The 17,242-nt window shown below is 37.8% G+C and overlaps 1 protein-coding gene across 3 annotated transcripts in view; it reads right to left on the reverse strand.

The window, feature by feature from the left end:
• The window catches only part of LOC148803610 (uncharacterized), a 128,596-nt gene extending 115,076 nt beyond the window's left edge, over positions 1 to 13,520 (reverse strand). For 2 of the 3 annotated variants that reach the window (XR_016077512.1, XR_016077515.1), the window contains exons 1-3: positions 11,837 to 13,519; positions 11,443 to 11,650; positions 11,202 to 11,320 (exon numbers count right to left, since the gene is read on the reverse strand). The gene's annotated coding sequence lies outside the window, so the exon portion shown is untranslated. Of the gene's footprint in view, positions 1 to 11,201; positions 11,321 to 11,442; positions 11,651 to 11,836 lie in introns of all 3 variants that reach the window. The other variant, XR_016077514.1, reaches the window with a different exon arrangement.
• Positions 13,521 to 17,242: the final 3,722 nt, after the last annotated feature.

The raw sequence follows: 17,242 nt of genomic DNA on the forward strand, positions 1-17,242 counted from the left end.
TTGTATGTGTTAGATGGCGTTACTCAACATCCTCTTAAATGGGAACAAATTCAAACGCTCTCGCATTTCTTTTAAGATTCAAATGAAGAGAAAGAAGAAAGTTAGAGATTGTTTTCTAATTAAGAATCGATATGGCGTAATGACGAGGAAAAACACCATTCAACAAGGATTCCCCAAACTAGAGATCTTCCAAGAATTTGAACTTGTTTCCATATGAGAGACCATACATGATGCGCATAACTCCAGTATCCCAAACTTTCTCTGGGAGCCCATGAGTGGTCACCACAAATTTATGCCTACGAATTTCAATATCCCTCAAAGTCGCCGAAACATTATGCCACCGGTTTGTGATAAGTATACATGAGCTAACAAAAAATGGTTGGAATGATGAACTACGACACAGTACAAATCTTCACTTTCCTCCGATAGACATCCAGAGTATCCTCCCAATATTCTTCAATCGTTACAAATTTGACCTTGTCTTTGGTAATAAAATCGAATCATGGGAAGGCCCTTGGTTGAGGACTCTCCATTGAAAGATCACTTCCACCCTATCTTCATCGTTTCTTCTCTTAAATATAAAACTATTTCTGAACATTTGCATGTGTTAAATGGCGTTATTCTAGATCCTGTTAAATGGGAACAAATTCAAACGCTCTTGGATTTCTTTTAAGATCCCAATTTCAATCAAAACCATGCGATGAAGAGATGGAAGAAAGTTAGAGATTGTTTTAAAATTAAGATTCGATATGGAGTAATGGCGAGGAAATACACCATTCAACAAGGATTGCCCAAACTAGAGATCTTCCAAGAATTTGACCTTGTTTCCATATGAGAGACCATACATGATGAGACAAGGAAATAGGGGAAAAGTACTATGAATAGTCCTCCAAAGAGAAGTTAATGTATCTATGCACATAACTCCAGTATCCCAACCATTCTCTGGGAGCCCATGAGTGCTCACCACAAATTTATGCGTACGAATTTCAATATCCCACCAAGCCGACAAAACATTATGCCACCGGTTTGTGGTAAGTATACATGAACTAACAAAAAACGGTTGGAATGATGGACTACGACACAGAACAACTCTTGACTTTCCTCCGATAGACATCCAGTCTATCCTCCTAATACTCCTCAACCATTACAAGTTTAAACTTGTCTTTGGTAATAAAATCAAATCATGGGAAGGCCCTTGGTTGAGGACTCTCCAATGAAAGATCACTTCCACCCTATCTTCATCGTTTCTTCTCTTAAATTTAAAACTATTTCGGAGCATTTTATCACCTTGTCTCCTTTGACTTTAGATGAAACTTTGGGCTAGTCAAGAAAACCTTTTCAACTCTGAAATTGCTCCTGTTTCAAGCCTTTTGCATGTGTTAAATGGCATTACTCTAGATCATCTTAAATGGGAACAAATTCAAACGATCTCAGATTTCTTCTAAAATCCAACTTCCAATCAAATCCAAGGGATGAAGAGTTTGAATAAACTTAGAGATTGATTTCTAATTATGATTCGATATGTAGTAAAAGACGAGGAAATACACCTTTCAACAAGGATTCCCCAAACTAGAGATCTTCCATGAATTTGACCTTGTTTCCATATGAGAGACCATACATGATGCGATAGGGAAATAGGGGTAGAGTACTATGAATAGTCCTCCATAGAGAAGTTAATGTATCTATGCACATAACTCCAGCATCCCAACCATTCTATGAGATCCCAAGAGTGCTCACCACAAATTTATGCCTATGATTTTCGATATCCGACAAAGCCGCCAAAACATTATGCCACCGCATTGTGGTAAGTATGCACGAACTAACAAATACAGTTTGGAATGATTGATTATGACATAGAACTACCCTTGACCATCCTCCGACAGACATGCAGTGTATCCTCCCACTATTCCTCAATCACTACAAGTTGGACCTTGTCTTTGGTAATAAAATCGAATCATGGGAAGGCCCTTGGTTGAGGACTCTCCATAGAAAGATCACTTCCACCCAATCTTCATCGTTCCTTCTCTTAAAAATAAAACTATTTCTGAGCTTTTTATCCCCTAATCTCCTTTGGCTTTATATGGAACTTTGGGTTAGAGAAGAAAAAGTTTTCAACTCTGAAATTTCTCTTTTTTCTCGCCATTTGCATGTGTTAGATGGCATTTCTCTAGATCCTCTTAAATGTGAACAAATTCAAACGCTCTAGGATTTGTTCTAAATTCCAACTTCCAATCAAATCCAAAGGATGAAGAGTTAGAACAATGCTAGAGACTATTTTCTAGTTAAGATTCGATATGGGGAAAAGACGAGGAAATACACCTTTCAACAAGGATTGCCCAAACTAGAGATCTTCCATGAATTTGACCTAGTTTCCTTACGAGACACCATACAACATGCGATAAGGAAATAAGGGAAGAGTACTATGAGTTGCCCTCCAAGGTGAAGTTAATGTATCTATGCACACAACTTCAACATCCCAACCATTCTCTAAAAGCCCATGAGTGCTCGCCTCAAATTTAAGCCTATGATTTTCGATATCCCACAAAACCGCCAAAACATTATGCCACTGCGTTGTGGTAAGTATATATGAGCTAATAAATAATGGTTGGAATGATGGATTATGACACAAAACTACTCTTCACTTTCTTTCGATAGGCATCCAGTGTATCCCTCCTACTGTTCCTCAATCACTAAGGTTCGATATGGAGTAAGGACGAGGAAATACACCGTTCAACAATGATTCCCCAAAATTGAGATCTTCCAAGAATTTGACCTTGTTTCCCTACGAGGGACCATACACGTTGCGTTAAGGATATAGGGGAAGAGTACTATGACTCCAAGGAAAAGTAAATGTATCTATGCACATAAATCCAGCATCCTAACAATTACTCTACATCCTCTTAAATGGGAACAAATTCAAACACTCTTAGATTTCTTTTAACATCAAAATTTTAATCAAATCCAAGCGTTGAAGAGTTAGAAGAAACTTAGAGATTGTTTTCTAACTAAGATTCGATATGGAGTAAGGACAAGGAAATACACCGTTCAACATGGATTCCCCAAGAGATCTTCCAAGAATTAGACATTGTTTCCATACAAGGGACCATACATATTGTGTTAAGGAAATATGGGAAGAGTACTATGAATTGCCCTCCAAGGAAAAGTAAATGTATCTATGCACATAACTCCAACATCGAAACCATTCCTTGAGAGCCCATGAGTGCTCACCACAAATTTATGCCTTTGATTTTGGATATCCCACAAAGCTGCCAAAACTTTATGCCACCGGGTTGAGGTAAGTATGCATAGCTAACAAATAAAGGTTGGAATGACGTACTATGACACAGAACAACTCGACTTTCCTTCGATAGACATCTATTGTATTCTTCCACTATTCCTCAATAACTACAAGTACGACCTTGTCTTTGGTAAGAAAATCAAATCATGGGAAGGCCCTTGGTTGAGGACTCTCCATTGAAAGATCACTTCCAACCTATATTCATCGTTCTTTCTCTTAAAAATAAAACTATTTCTGCGCTTTTTATCCCCTAGTCTCCTATGGCTTTAAATGGAACTTTGGCCTTGTGAAGAAAACCTTTACAACTCGGAGATTCCTCTTGTTTCTAGCCTTTTGCATGTATTAAATGGCGTTACTCTAGATCCTCTTGAACGGTAACAAATTCAAACGCTCTCGGATTAGATATCAATTCCAACTTCCAATCAAATCCAAAGGATGGAGAGTTAGAACAATGTTAAAGATTGTTTTCTAGTTAAGATTCGATATGGAGAAAAGACGAGGAAATACACTTTTCAACAAAGATTCCAGCTTCACAACCACTCTCTGAAAGCCCATGAGTGCTCACCACAAATTTATGCCTATGATTTTTGAAATCCCACAAAGCCGGCAAAGCATTATGCCACCGCGTTGTGGTAAGTATGCATGAGCTAACAAATAAACTTGGAACGATGGATTATGACATAGAACTACTGTTAACATTCCTTAGATAGACATGCATTGTATCATCTCACTATTCCTCAATCACTACAAGTACGACCTTGTCTTAGGTAATAAAATCAAATCAAGGGAAGGCCCTTGGTTGATGACTCTCCATTGAAAGATCATTTCCACCCCATCTTCATCGTTCCTTCTCTTAAAAATAAAACTACTTTTCAGCTTTTTAACCCCTAGTCTCCTTTGGTCCTAGATGGAATTTTGGTCTAGTGAAGAAAACCTTTTCAACTCTGAAATTGCTCTTGTTTCTAACATTTTGCATGTGTTAAACGGTGTTACTCTAGATCCTCCAAAATGGGAACAAATTCAAATGCTCTAGGATTACTTCTAAAATCCAACTTCCAATCAAATCCAAGGGACGAAGATTTAGAACAAACTCAGAGATTGTTTTCTAATTATGATTCGAAATGTAGTAAGGATGAGGAAATACACCTTTCAATAAGGATTCCCCAAACTAGAGATCTTCCAAGATTTTGACCAAGTTTCCTTAAGAGAGACCATACATGATGCGATAAGGAAATAGGGGTAGAGTACTATGAATAGCCCTACAAGGAGAAGTTAATGTATCTACGCACATAACTCTAGCATCCCAACCATTCTCTGAGAGCCCATGAGTGCTCACCACAAATTTATGCTTATGATTTTCGAAATCCAACAAAGCCGCCAAAACATTATATCACCGCGTTGTGGTAAGTATGCATGAGCTAACAAATACAGGTTGGAATGATGGATTATGACATAGAACTACTCTTGACTTTCCTCCGATAGACAACCAGTGTATCCTCCCACTATTCCTCAATCACTTCAAATTTGACCTTGTCATTGGTAATAAAATCAAATCATGGGAAGGCCCTTCGTTGAGGACTCTCCATTGAAAGATAACTACCACCTGATCTTCATCGTTCCTTCTCTTAAAAATAAAACTACTTTTGAACTTGTTAACCCCTAGTCTCCTTTGGCATTAGATGGAACATTGGGCTAGTGAAGAAAACCTTTTCATCTCTGAAATTGCCCTTGCATCTAGCATTTTGGATGTGTTAGATGGCGTTACTCAACATCCTCTTAAATGGGAACAAATTTAAACGCTCTGGCATTTCTTCTGAAATCCAACTTCCAATCAAATCCAAAGGATGAAGAGATAGAAGAAAGTTAGAGATTGTTTTCTAATTAAGATTGGATATGGAGTAATGACGAGGAAATACACCATTGAACAAGGATTCCCCAAACTAGAGATCTTCCATGAATTTGACATTGTTTCCATACAAGAGACCATACATGATGTGATACGGAAATAGGGGAAAAGTACTATGAATAGCCCTCCAAGGAGAAGTTAATATATCTATGCACATAACTCCAGTATCCAAACCATTCTCTGGGAGCCCATTAGTGTTGACCACAAATTTTGGCCTACGAATTTCGATATCCCAAAAAGCCGCCAAAACATTATGCCACCGGTTTGTGGTAAGTATACATGAGCTAACAAAAAACGGTTGGAATGATGGACTACGACACATAACAACTCTTGACTTTCCTCCGATAGACATCCAGTGTATCCTCCCAATATTCGTCAATCATTACACAAGTTTTACCTTGTCTTTGGTAATAAAATTGAATCATGGGAAGGCCATTGGTTGAGGACTGTCCATTGAAAGATCACTTCCACCCTCTCATCATCGTTACTTCTCTTGAATATAAAACTATTTCTGAAGATTTTATCACAGGGTCTTCTTTGACTTCAGATGGAACTTTGGGCTAGTGAAGAAAAACTTTTCAACTCTGAAATTACTCTTGTTTCTAGCCATTTGCATGTGTTAGAGGTCATTATTCTAGATCCTGTTAAATGGGAACAAATTCAAACGCTCTTTGATTTCTTTTAAGATCCAAATTTCAATCAAATCCAAGTGATGAAGAGTTAGAAGAAACTTAGAGATTGTTTTAACTAAGATTCGATACGGTGTAAGGACGAGGAAATACACCGTTCAACAAGGATTCCACAAACTACAGATCTTCAAAGAATTTGACCTTCTTTCCATACGAGGAACCATACATGTTGCGTTAAGGAAATAGGGGAAGAGTACTATGAATTACCCTCAAGAAATAGTAAATGTATCCATGCACATAACTCCAGCATCCCAACCATTCCCAGACAGCACACGAGTGCTCACCACAAATTTATGCCTATGATTTTCGATATTCCACAAATCCGTTGAAACATTATGCCTCCATGTTATGGAAAGTACACATGAGCTAACAAATTGAGGTTGGAATGATGGACTACGACACATAACAACTCTTGACTTTCCTCCGGTAGACATCTAGTGTATCCTCCCAAAATTCCTCAACCATTACAAGTTTGACCTTGTCTTTGGTAATAAAATCAAATCATGGGAAGGACCTTGGTTGAGGACTCTCCATTGAAAGATCACTTCCACCCTATCTTTATTGTTTCTTCTATTAAATATAAAACTATTTCTGAACATTTTATCACCTTGTCTCCTTTGACTTTAGATGGAAATTTGGGCTAGTGCAAAAAAAAAACTTTTCAACTCTGAAGTTACTCTTGTTTCTAGCCATTTGCATGTGTCAGATGGCGTTATTCTAGATCCTGTTAAATGGGAACAAATTCAAACGCTCTTGGATTTCTTTTAAGATCCAAATTTCAATCAAATCCATGCGATGAAGAGTTAGAAGAAACTTAAAGATTGTTTTCTAACTAAGATTCGATATGGAGTAAAAACGAGGAAATACATCGTTCAACAAGGATTCCCCAAACTAGAGATCTTCCAAGAATTTGACCTTATTTCCATACATGCGTTGAGGAAATAGGGTAAGAGTACTATGAATTGCCCTCCAAAAAATGTATCTATGCACATAACTCCAGCATCCCAACCATTCTCTGGGAGCCCATGAGTGCTCACCACAAATTTATGCCTATGATTTTCGATATCCCACAAAGCCACCAAATCATTATGCCACCAGGTTGTGGTAAGTATGCATGAGCTAACAAATAAAGGTTGGAATGGTGTACTATGACACAGAACTACTCTTGACTTTCCTTTCATAGACATCCATTGTATCCTCCCACTCTTCCTCGACCACTACAAGTATGACCTTGTCTTTGGTAAGAAAATCAAATCATGGAAAGGCCCTTGGTTGAGGACTCTTCATTAAAAGATCACTTCCAACATATCTTCATCATTCCTTCTCTTAAAAATAAAACTATTTCTAAGCTTTTTATCCCCTAGTCTCCTTGGGCTTTATATGGAACTTTGGGCTAGTGAAAAAAACCTTTACAACTCTGAAATTGCTCTTGTTTCTAGCCTTTTGCATCTGTTAGATGGCATTACTCTAGATCCTCTTGAATGGGAACAAATTCAAACGCTCTCGGATTTGTTCTAAATTCCAACTTCCAATAAAATCTAAAGGATGAAGAGTTAGAACAATGTTAGAGATTGTTTTCTAGTTAAGATTTGATATGGGGAAAAGACGAGGAAATACACCTTTCAACAAGGATTCCCCAAACAAGAGATCTTCCAAGAATTTGACCTTGTTTCCTTACGAGAGGCCATACAAGATGCGATAAGGAACTAATGGAAGAGTACTATGAATAGCCCTCCAAGGAGAAGTTAATGTATCTATGCACATAACTCCAGCATCCCAACCATTCTCTAAAATCCCATGAGTGTTCGCCACAAATTTAAGCCTATGATTTTCCATATCCCACAAAACCGCCAAAACATTATGCCACCATGTTGTGGTAAGTATGCATGAACTAACAAAAAATGGTTGGAATGATGGATTATGACACAGAATTACTCTTGACTTTCCTTCGATAGACATCTAGTGTATCCTCCCACTATCCTCAATCACTAAGATTCGATATGGAGTAAGGACGCGGAAATACACCGTTCAACAATGATTCCGCAAAATTGAGATCTTCCAAGAATTTGACCTTGCTTCCCTACGAGGGACCATAAATGTCGTATTAAGGATATAGGGGAAGAGTACTATGACTCCATGGAAAAGTAAATGTATCTATGCACATAACTCCAGCATCCCAACCATTCTCTAAGAGCCCACGAGTGCCTACAACAAATTTTTGCATATGATTTTCGATATCCCACAAATAAAGGTCGTGGTATGTATGCATGAGCTAACAAATAAAGGTTGGAATGATGTACTATGACACAGAACTATTCTTGAGTTTCCTTCGATAGACATCCAATGTATCCTCCCACTATTCCTCAATAACTACAAGTGCAACCTTGTCTTTGGTAATAAAATCAAATCATGGGAAGGCCGTTGGTTGAGGAGTGTCCATTGAAAGATCACTTCCACCCTATCTTCATTGTTCCTTTTCTTAATAATAAAACTATTTCTGGCATTTTTATCCCCTAGTCTCCTTTGGCCCTAGATGGTACTTTGGGCTAGTGAAGAAAACCTTTTCAACTCTGAAATTGCTCTTGTTTCTAGCCTTTTGCATGTGTTAGACGGTGTTACTCTAGACCCTCCTAAATGGGAACAAATTTAAATGCTCTAGGATTACTTCTAAAATCCAACATCAAATCAAATCCAAGGGACGAAGAGGTAGAACAAACTTAGAGATTGTTTTCTAATTATGGTTCGATATGTAGTAAGGACGAGGAAATACACCTTTCAACAAAGATTCCCACAACTAGAGATCTACCAAGAGCTTGACCATGTTTCCATACGAGAGACCATACATGATGCGATAAGGAAATAGGGGAAGAGTACTATGAATAGCACTCCTAGGAGAAGTTAATGTATCTATGCACATAACTCCAGCATCCCAATCATTCTCTGAGAGCCCATGAGTGCTCACCACAAATTTATGCCTATGATTTTCGAAATCCCACAAAGCCGCCAAAACATTATGCCACCGCGTTGTGGTAAATATGCATGAGCTAACAAATACAGGTTGGAATGATGGATTATGAGATAGAACTACTCTTGACTTTCATCCGATAGACATGCAGTGTATCCTCCCACTATTCCTCAATCACTACAAGTTGGACCTTGCCTTTAGTAACAAAATCAAATCATGGGAAGGCCCTTGGTTGAGGACTCTCCATTTAAAGATCACTTCCACCCTATCTTCATCGGTCCTTCTCTTAAAAATAAAACTACTTCTGAGCTTTTTATCCCCTAGTCTCCTTTGGCATTAAATGGAACTTTGGGCTAGTGAATAAAACCTTTTCATCTCTGAAATTGCTCTTGTATCTAGCCTTTTGCATGTGTTAAATGGCCTTACTCTAGATCCTCTTAAATGGGAACAAATTCAAACATTCTCGGATTTTTTCTAAAATCCAACTTCCAATCAAATCCAAAGGATGAAGAGTTAGAACAAACTTAGAGATTGTTTTCTAATTAAGATTCGATATGGAGTAAAGACGAGGAAATACACCATTCGACAAGGATTCCCCAAAATAGAGATTTTCCAAGAATTTGACCTTGTTTCCATATGACAAACCATACATGATGCGATAAGGAAATAGGGGAAGAGTACTATGAAAAGCCCTCCAAGGAGAAGTTAATGTATCTATGAATATAACACCAGTATCCCAACCATTCTCCAGGAGCCCATGAGTGCTCACCACAAATTTATGCCGACGATTTTCAATATCCCACAAAGTCGCCAAAACATTATGCCCCCGAGTTGTGGTAAGTATGCATGAGCTAACAAATAAAGGTTGGAATGAAGGACTACGACACAAAACAACTCTTGACTTTCCTCCGATAGACATCCAGTGTATCCTCCCAATATTCCTCAAACATTACAAGTTTGACCTTGTCTTTGCTAATAAAATCAAATCATGGGAAGGCCCTTGGTTGAGCACTCTCCATTGATTTAGGGGTATTAGAGTAACTCTACTTCTTTAAAGTCACAGATATAAATAAGATTTAGTGGGGCGGCCAGAACAATCCAACCGCACCCTTTCTCTTCTTTCTTCTCTTCTCTCTTCTCTCTTCTCTCCGAACCAAGGTTGACTTCTTTTCTTCTTCTCTCTAAATTACATCAGAAAACACATTCTCTCCCTACTAGCTTGGACAATTTGTTTGATGGTCCATAATCAAGTTGTCAAAGAAGGAGGAAGATTAACATGGACAATTGCACTGGTTACTATGATTTAGACTATATGGGAAGAAAGGAGTGCATGATTGTTTAAGGAAACAGAAAGAAATGAAGAGGATTTAATGGAAAACATTATAGTGAGGGAGGCACATTGATTGAAAACAATATATTTGTTCCTGGATTTCATAATGAATGATATTCTTAGAAATTAGGCAGCAATTGCAGCCTCATCAACAAAAAAAAGCAAAATGCAAGGAGGGAGTGGAAATCACTGGCAAAGGGATGGATGGATGGAACTAGATTTTTACGGTAGGGGGAGTGGTAAGATATGAGAATGGACTCATTCGTGGATTGTTTTCAGGTCCAATCGGTGGAGTTCAAGTAGTTACCGGAGTATGAAACATAAAGGAGATGGGAGTTGAATAATTGGTTATTAAAGGGGCACCCATGTTACAATCAGATGGTTAACAAAAGGAAGTAAAGCAGCTTTGTGGAGTTATAGAAATGATTTCAAACACTTTAAGCCTTTAAATGGTTTTCAAAGGACATGTAGTTCAATGGGTACAAGGGTTTGATAAAAGTTTGGCCTTAGGCCAAATGCAATTTGCATAGGGGACAGAAACCAGTGTCATACTCTCATTTTCTTTTAAGCTGTAATGACAACCTCTTTTCATGTTTCAGTAGTTCACTAATAAATTATGTTTATTTATCGAAAAAAAAAAGTTTGTATTTGTTAGTTGTTACTGATCAAAAGAGAAAAAAATAATAATATGTTTTTAATTTTAAGCAACAAAGGAAGATTAGAACTGTAAAAGCATTGAGCAGATATCATCTACGTTACATACATCCCTACAGAGCTACTTATGCAATGCCAGGAATTCACAAAATTCGTACTAATATGGTACTACTGATAACAATTTATGTAAACAGGTGTATTTAAAAAGCATAACATTATTTTAATATTCAAAATGAACAAAACATAGCCCAATTCTTTTTAGGGTAGAAACATTGTCGAATGTACTCTACAGCCATGCACCCAAAGGTTGGGCCCAAGCAAGTAGGACATTTGAATTAATACCTAATGCTGATACATACCTGGGCAATTATGATCACAATAGCAGTCATTCAAACATCTACTAATCAAGAATAATGCCATGCATCGAAAATATGGTCATATCCATAGTGAGTGGTTTGCAACCACGAGACATTACAACCTGCACAGTTGAAAACAGAACATGTAATTTAACTGGAATGCATAATTATCAAAAAAAATCTCTGCAATTCATGCATTATGCACACACAAAGATTTGCATAATCCAAAATAATAGATTACCACCTTCTTGACTGATGTATAAAATCTATCCACCAGCTCTGGAACTCCAACCATGCCATCCAAAGGTGGCTTGTTTGGAGAGGGGGGCAATAATCACCTTAGGATCATAAAAATGCAGCAAGGTCTTTGTGTTCTGATATGTACTGCTAGTTTCAATGAATTGAGAAAGATGTAATGAAGCTGACCTCAAATGAAAAGCAGCCACTCCAACCTGTAATGAAGTTGGTGTTGTAACAACCATATAATCATTGAAAAACACAAAAGTGATGTCTGTGCGACAATGCTTTCTTTTCTTAAAAGAAAAATTATTAAAGAAAAAAGATTACAGAAGGTGATAAGACATCACCTATAGCAAGAAGCAACCACAGGAAACCCAAACAGGCCTAAGAAAACTAACCTCTCAAGCAGAACAAAACCCAAACAGACTCCTGAAAAGAAAACAGGCCTAAGAAAACAATCTGTGAATTCCTCATCCCAGACCTTGCTCCCTTTCTAATGCTCTTTGATCTTTAATTTCTCTTCCTCCTTTTTTCTTTCAAATTCTTCAAAGGCCCTCCTGGCAAATTCCTCACTGCCCCAAAAAAATAAACCCAAGCTTTTCCCAACTGTGACCTCCCTTATCAACTAATTCTTTGATAACCATCTTATCTGTAGCTTTATCAGCACTTTCATTCTCCTGTAACAGCTGCATTGCACCAGGTTCTGAATCGGCATCAGAAACCTTATTGACATGTTGTTCCTTCAACAAAAGGGGGGACAGTGATTGATCTTGCACTATTCCCCCCTATTATCAGTACCAGATATCCCATTAACCTTCACACTTTTCCTTCTGTCACATGGACTATATTGTGAGTCCTCAAATTATCGATTTCTTGTTAATTCTCCCACCATTGTGATCTTCCTTCTTTTTCATTCTGCTCCTTTGACCCAAATTTACACCTAGCCTTCCAATCTCAACTTCCTGATAAAATAAGCCATCTTTGTCCTGATTTTCAGCCTGTCCACCGAAAGAATCTTCAACGGCTAAATCTTCCTTTCCTCCAACCTTACCTCCATCATTGCCTTCAGCATCTGACTCAGCATCTATATTAGTAATCTCTTTCCTAGTTATTGCCTCCCCTCTTTCCAAGTTCTCCAATTCAACGGGGGGTGTCTCTTCCGCACATGAAGAAACTGGACATTCCAAGTCATACCTATCCTCTGGAGACGTCAAACTCAAGATCTCAAGCTCATAGGGAACATGATTCTCATCGGAGCCCCTCCTAACCTCAGAATAGCATCTAGCATTACCAGACGTTGACGAGAGAGAACAGTCGATGAGTGTCTCTCCTGGACCAGAGACAAAACTTTTCTTACCGCATTTGTCAAACCTGGCAATCACCCAAACCCACCTCTCCTCTCTTTTTCTAATCCCAGACGAGCTAATTCTTCTCATCCTTCTCTTTCGTTTCAGATTATATTTTTTGGGCCTTAGATGTTTCCTCCTGTTTTCTTTTCTGTTTCTGGACTGAACTTCCTCCCTACAAATTTGCAAATCATTCTTCGCTTCCTTAACACCAGTTGAACATTCCAGGCCAATTTTCTTAATTGAAATAGTCAAAGACTGATTTACCTCACCAAACTTGTCGTCACGACACTTCTCCAACCTCCGTCTCTGAATCACCTGGGACCTTGCCTTGAGGTGAAAAGGGGGAGTTAAATCCCCTCTGCCATTGTGATCCTATCGAAGACCTTTCTTTTCGAGAGAAGTGCCTATAATCTTGTCCAAAAGGCAGCTCTGGTTCACCCTCAAAAGAAGGACCTGGTTCGAACCCACTCTGGTTTTAAAATGCCTTGTGGAGCCAGAGGGTTAGCTGGCATGGCTCTGCCCTTAATGATCTCCACATAAGACTTTTTGCCTACACTTTGGTCTCCACTTTCCAAAAAAATTGGGCTACCATCATTCTTATCCAGATACTTACTGACTGACCCGGGTGGTGTCTCTTCATCTTCGTTCGTCATCTATACATTATTCAAGACCTTCTGGCTCGAACTCTTTTTTCCACGTGTAACCCAACCTTCAAGGTTGTCGACATCTTCTTCCTTAGAACCTTTCATCCAAGGAGTTGTTTCACCTTCCAGCCGAACCCAAACCTTAAGCCAGCAACCATTAATGAGCATCTCTACGCATCTAGGAACTTCTTCGAGCTTCAGACCATCGACCCTAACCACCTAGGACTTGAATCAATTTTGCCAGAGTTTCCTCATTCCAGTAATTGAAGGGAAAAGCCCTACCAGCTGGAGCTTGAGAGGACTTTCTGAGATGCTATTATGGTTACAAGACAGAAACCAGTTCCCTATCCTTACTCTTCTGACTGGAGTTTCCACCGACTCAGCATCTGGGATCACTACTTCTTCACCAGCTCCATAATACACAGCCTTTGAGTCATCAAAAGGTCTAGCTATAGCAGTACCATTTAAATTAAATCTCTTCGCAAACGCCCCTGCAACATTCTCCTAATCTTGGACTCTCTTGTCTACAGTCAAAATCAAGTTCTTCTCCCACTCTCCATCCGCAAATTCTAAGAGCAGTCCTCAGCTCCTAGAGTCACTGCAATCTATGGCTTGAGGTCCTTTGATACTTTGTTCTTCATCCTTCGAATTATCTTTCAAGTTTTCTCTGTAACTCTGCTTGTCACTGATTTCTGAACCACCACTTAGATTTGAACTTTGTTTTCTATCTACACTTAGTAGATACTCCTGCAGAGCCTCTGAGAATCCAAAGAAACTAGTATGCAGGGACTTCCACAACAGGTTATCAGTATAACATGGAGTTCAACCTTGATAAAAATTATGGGTGGCAGTACTATATTCACCATGTACACTCTTAGAATAAACAATAGATAATGTCAAATTCTAGTTTACCAATAAATGCAACCTGTCATGGTAAAGCTAGTTCTCACAATATTATAACGTAATAAATCAATATGCTTCATCATCTTATAAACTAAATGACAGCGCATACTAGGTGGAAAATAGTAGTTTTAATAAGTACTCCCACACACCAATTGTTCTTTTGTATCAATCCTAGAAAAGAGAAATCTAGGAAATCACAGTGAAGTTCACCAACTTTTAAAGCATTTGATTTCAGAAGATATATTGCAAATAAGTTATAATGAAAAAGGAACTTACAGTAATTTTAAAACTAAAAAAAAAATCTTAGCATATGATGAAAACAATAGTCACATTTATCTTTTTAATTTTCTGGGTGGGCAAGCAGATTAGGGGTTAGTAGGTCAGTAGATAAAAACAAATATCAAACCCACTTTTGGGATATTAAGAATGAAATTTTTTACCAGACAAGCCAGATAACATGTAACCTTGAAAATAAAAAAAAAATAAAAAATAAAAATCCTACCATAAGACAAATTGCAGTGTAAAATTTAAAAACTCGGTAATGTTTTATACATCTTAAACTTTTACTTGTGGGTAAGGTGGATTGGGCAGTGGACCCCACTGCCAACCGATTGAAAGAAATTTTCCTTGAAACTTCTTGCGAATAAATTATTTGATACGGATGCAGTTGACATCAAATGTGAGATAGCGCACCCTACCTCGTATGAATTGAGAAAAGAATGTAGCAAGCCATTTCATGGGGACTAGATCCCAAGAAGTTTCAGCTTGATTTGGCAAAGATCTGTTTTATTTCACTAAATAATTATTATTAGCACAGGTTCAAAACAAGCTTGACCACTACATTTTTAATTATTCAACATTTGTTTAACATCAGAAATTCAAAGATTACATAAGACTCGTGTTTAAAGCATTTGAATAGGCTACTTCTCGTTTTCTATACAGGTTCAGCCTTCTGGCTTCTACTGCTAAGAAATATAACAGATGCCTTTAGATTCAAGATTTTGCTCTTAAATGCATAAACACTTTCTAGTTTCATTTCCACAAGAGAACTATAGCAAATTCGTTGTCTCAATTTAAATTAGAGGTAAATTCTCTTAGTTCATATATATCTGGATCATTACTTTAATCTTCTCAATCAAATCTGGAACCGTTAATCTCAGTCCTCTTAAGTCTGAGATGAGCTAGTAGCACTAAGAGCGAGAATAAAGCAAATAAGGATTTTCATTTCCAAATTCCAAATTAAGTTACCTTTCAGCCAAGGCTTGTGGATAGGATCATAGGTTGATACTCGAGAAGCTGCAGATGATCTGAATGCACCTTAGAGATAAGTTGCATGGTTCGGTTGGCAATCATTCATACCTGAATTGATGATCTGCGAATTCTTATTCTTAATGTCTCTTTGGTGAGTAAAATTCTGATAGAAATATAGGATTTGTCATTCAGAGATAGGGTGAGCTGCACTCGAGAGAGGTTGCTCATAAATTAGGGTTTCGCCAACCCAAGACTGACTTCACCTCAGTCGGATAGCTTAAAGATTTGATTGCTGAATTGGTTATGTCAATTCTTGTATGCAGTGACTCTTCTTATCATCAAGAGTGGTTTGATCTGAAAGTAATTAGGGTATTTTGCTTGTTCTTAATTAAATCATGAGGGGCTAGGTTTTTATTGTTAGGGATTAATACTTGATCATGCATTGATTTTCAGTCATTAGTAAAATCGATGAGGTTTTGCTATATTGTGTTATTTGTGTTGATTACTTATCATTGATTGATCACCAATGATTCGTTCTTTATTCAAGATTATGCATCGAGAGATGATAATCAAGGTGGAACTAATAACACTTGTTTGGCCAATAATTAGGTAGAGATATCATTTGTTGGTATGATTTCCTTATAGGTGTATTAACAACTTATGTTTATGCAAAGAGGATTTCAATTGAGAGAATGAGAATTCCTTGATTGTAATTCCATTTAATTAAACATAGGTTTAGCTAATTGACTCTTGAGAAAGATCGACTAGTGCTTTTAGGAAACACCTTGGAATATAGCAGCTCTCGTGAGATTTTATTAGTATTGAATCTTGATGATCGTGATAGGATTAATCCCTAGCAACTTTGTTATTGATTTCGTTCAAGTTCTTGTTTTTGTCATTTATTTTCCTTAATCAGTAGTGCTAGTCTAAATTCCTTAATTCGCAACCAAATTGATTATTGCTTTAAACAAGTTGAGAAGAAATTAATAGGTGGCTAAATAATTCATTCCTCATGGGAACAATTATGTACTCCTTACTATATTGCTTTGCACAACTCCGTACTCTTGTGGACATCGGTCAGCACGCGCATACGCCACCAGTCCTCTTTTTCTCTCTCTTGTCTCTTTCACAATTCTCATTCTCACTTGCACTATCAGACATTCTCAGGAACCGGCGAACTCAGGCACCGACGCCAGCTACGCTACTAATGAACTCAATTGTCCCTCTCTCTGTAGTTTGTACAAGTTGTTAGGTTGGGCTTCAGGCTTTTTATGAGGGCTGGGCTCGGGCACAAGTTATAGGCCCGTTGGTCAGGCCGGGCTCGGGCTCGAGCCTGAAAAAATTCTATTGATGAAGAGCAAAAGCTCGGCCCGGCCCATGAACAGGTCTACTAGTGACGGGGGGTCATTATATGTTTTATTTTAATGCAATATATATTGTTTTGGATAGTTTTTAATCTTGAAAGACTCTTCCCACTAACAAACTCTTCCCACTAACAAATATATTGTTTTGGAGAGTGTTTTTAATTAAGTAAATTGTTCAATGTTGTGGAATGTCAATAGTAGGCTTTTTTTTTTCTTTTTCAGGAAATAAGGCCCGTTTGTGCTTCAATTCTCCCATTTTTCATTATTAGAATCATCTTGAAAAGAATGAATTC

The sequence above is a fragment of the Nelumbo nucifera genome, chromosome 1 (assembly GCF_055504915.1).
Source record: "Nelumbo nucifera cultivar China Antique chromosome 1, China Antique-T2T, whole genome shotgun sequence".
In the NCBI taxonomy this organism is placed as follows: Eukaryota; Viridiplantae; Streptophyta; class Magnoliopsida; order Proteales; family Nelumbonaceae; genus Nelumbo; species Nelumbo nucifera.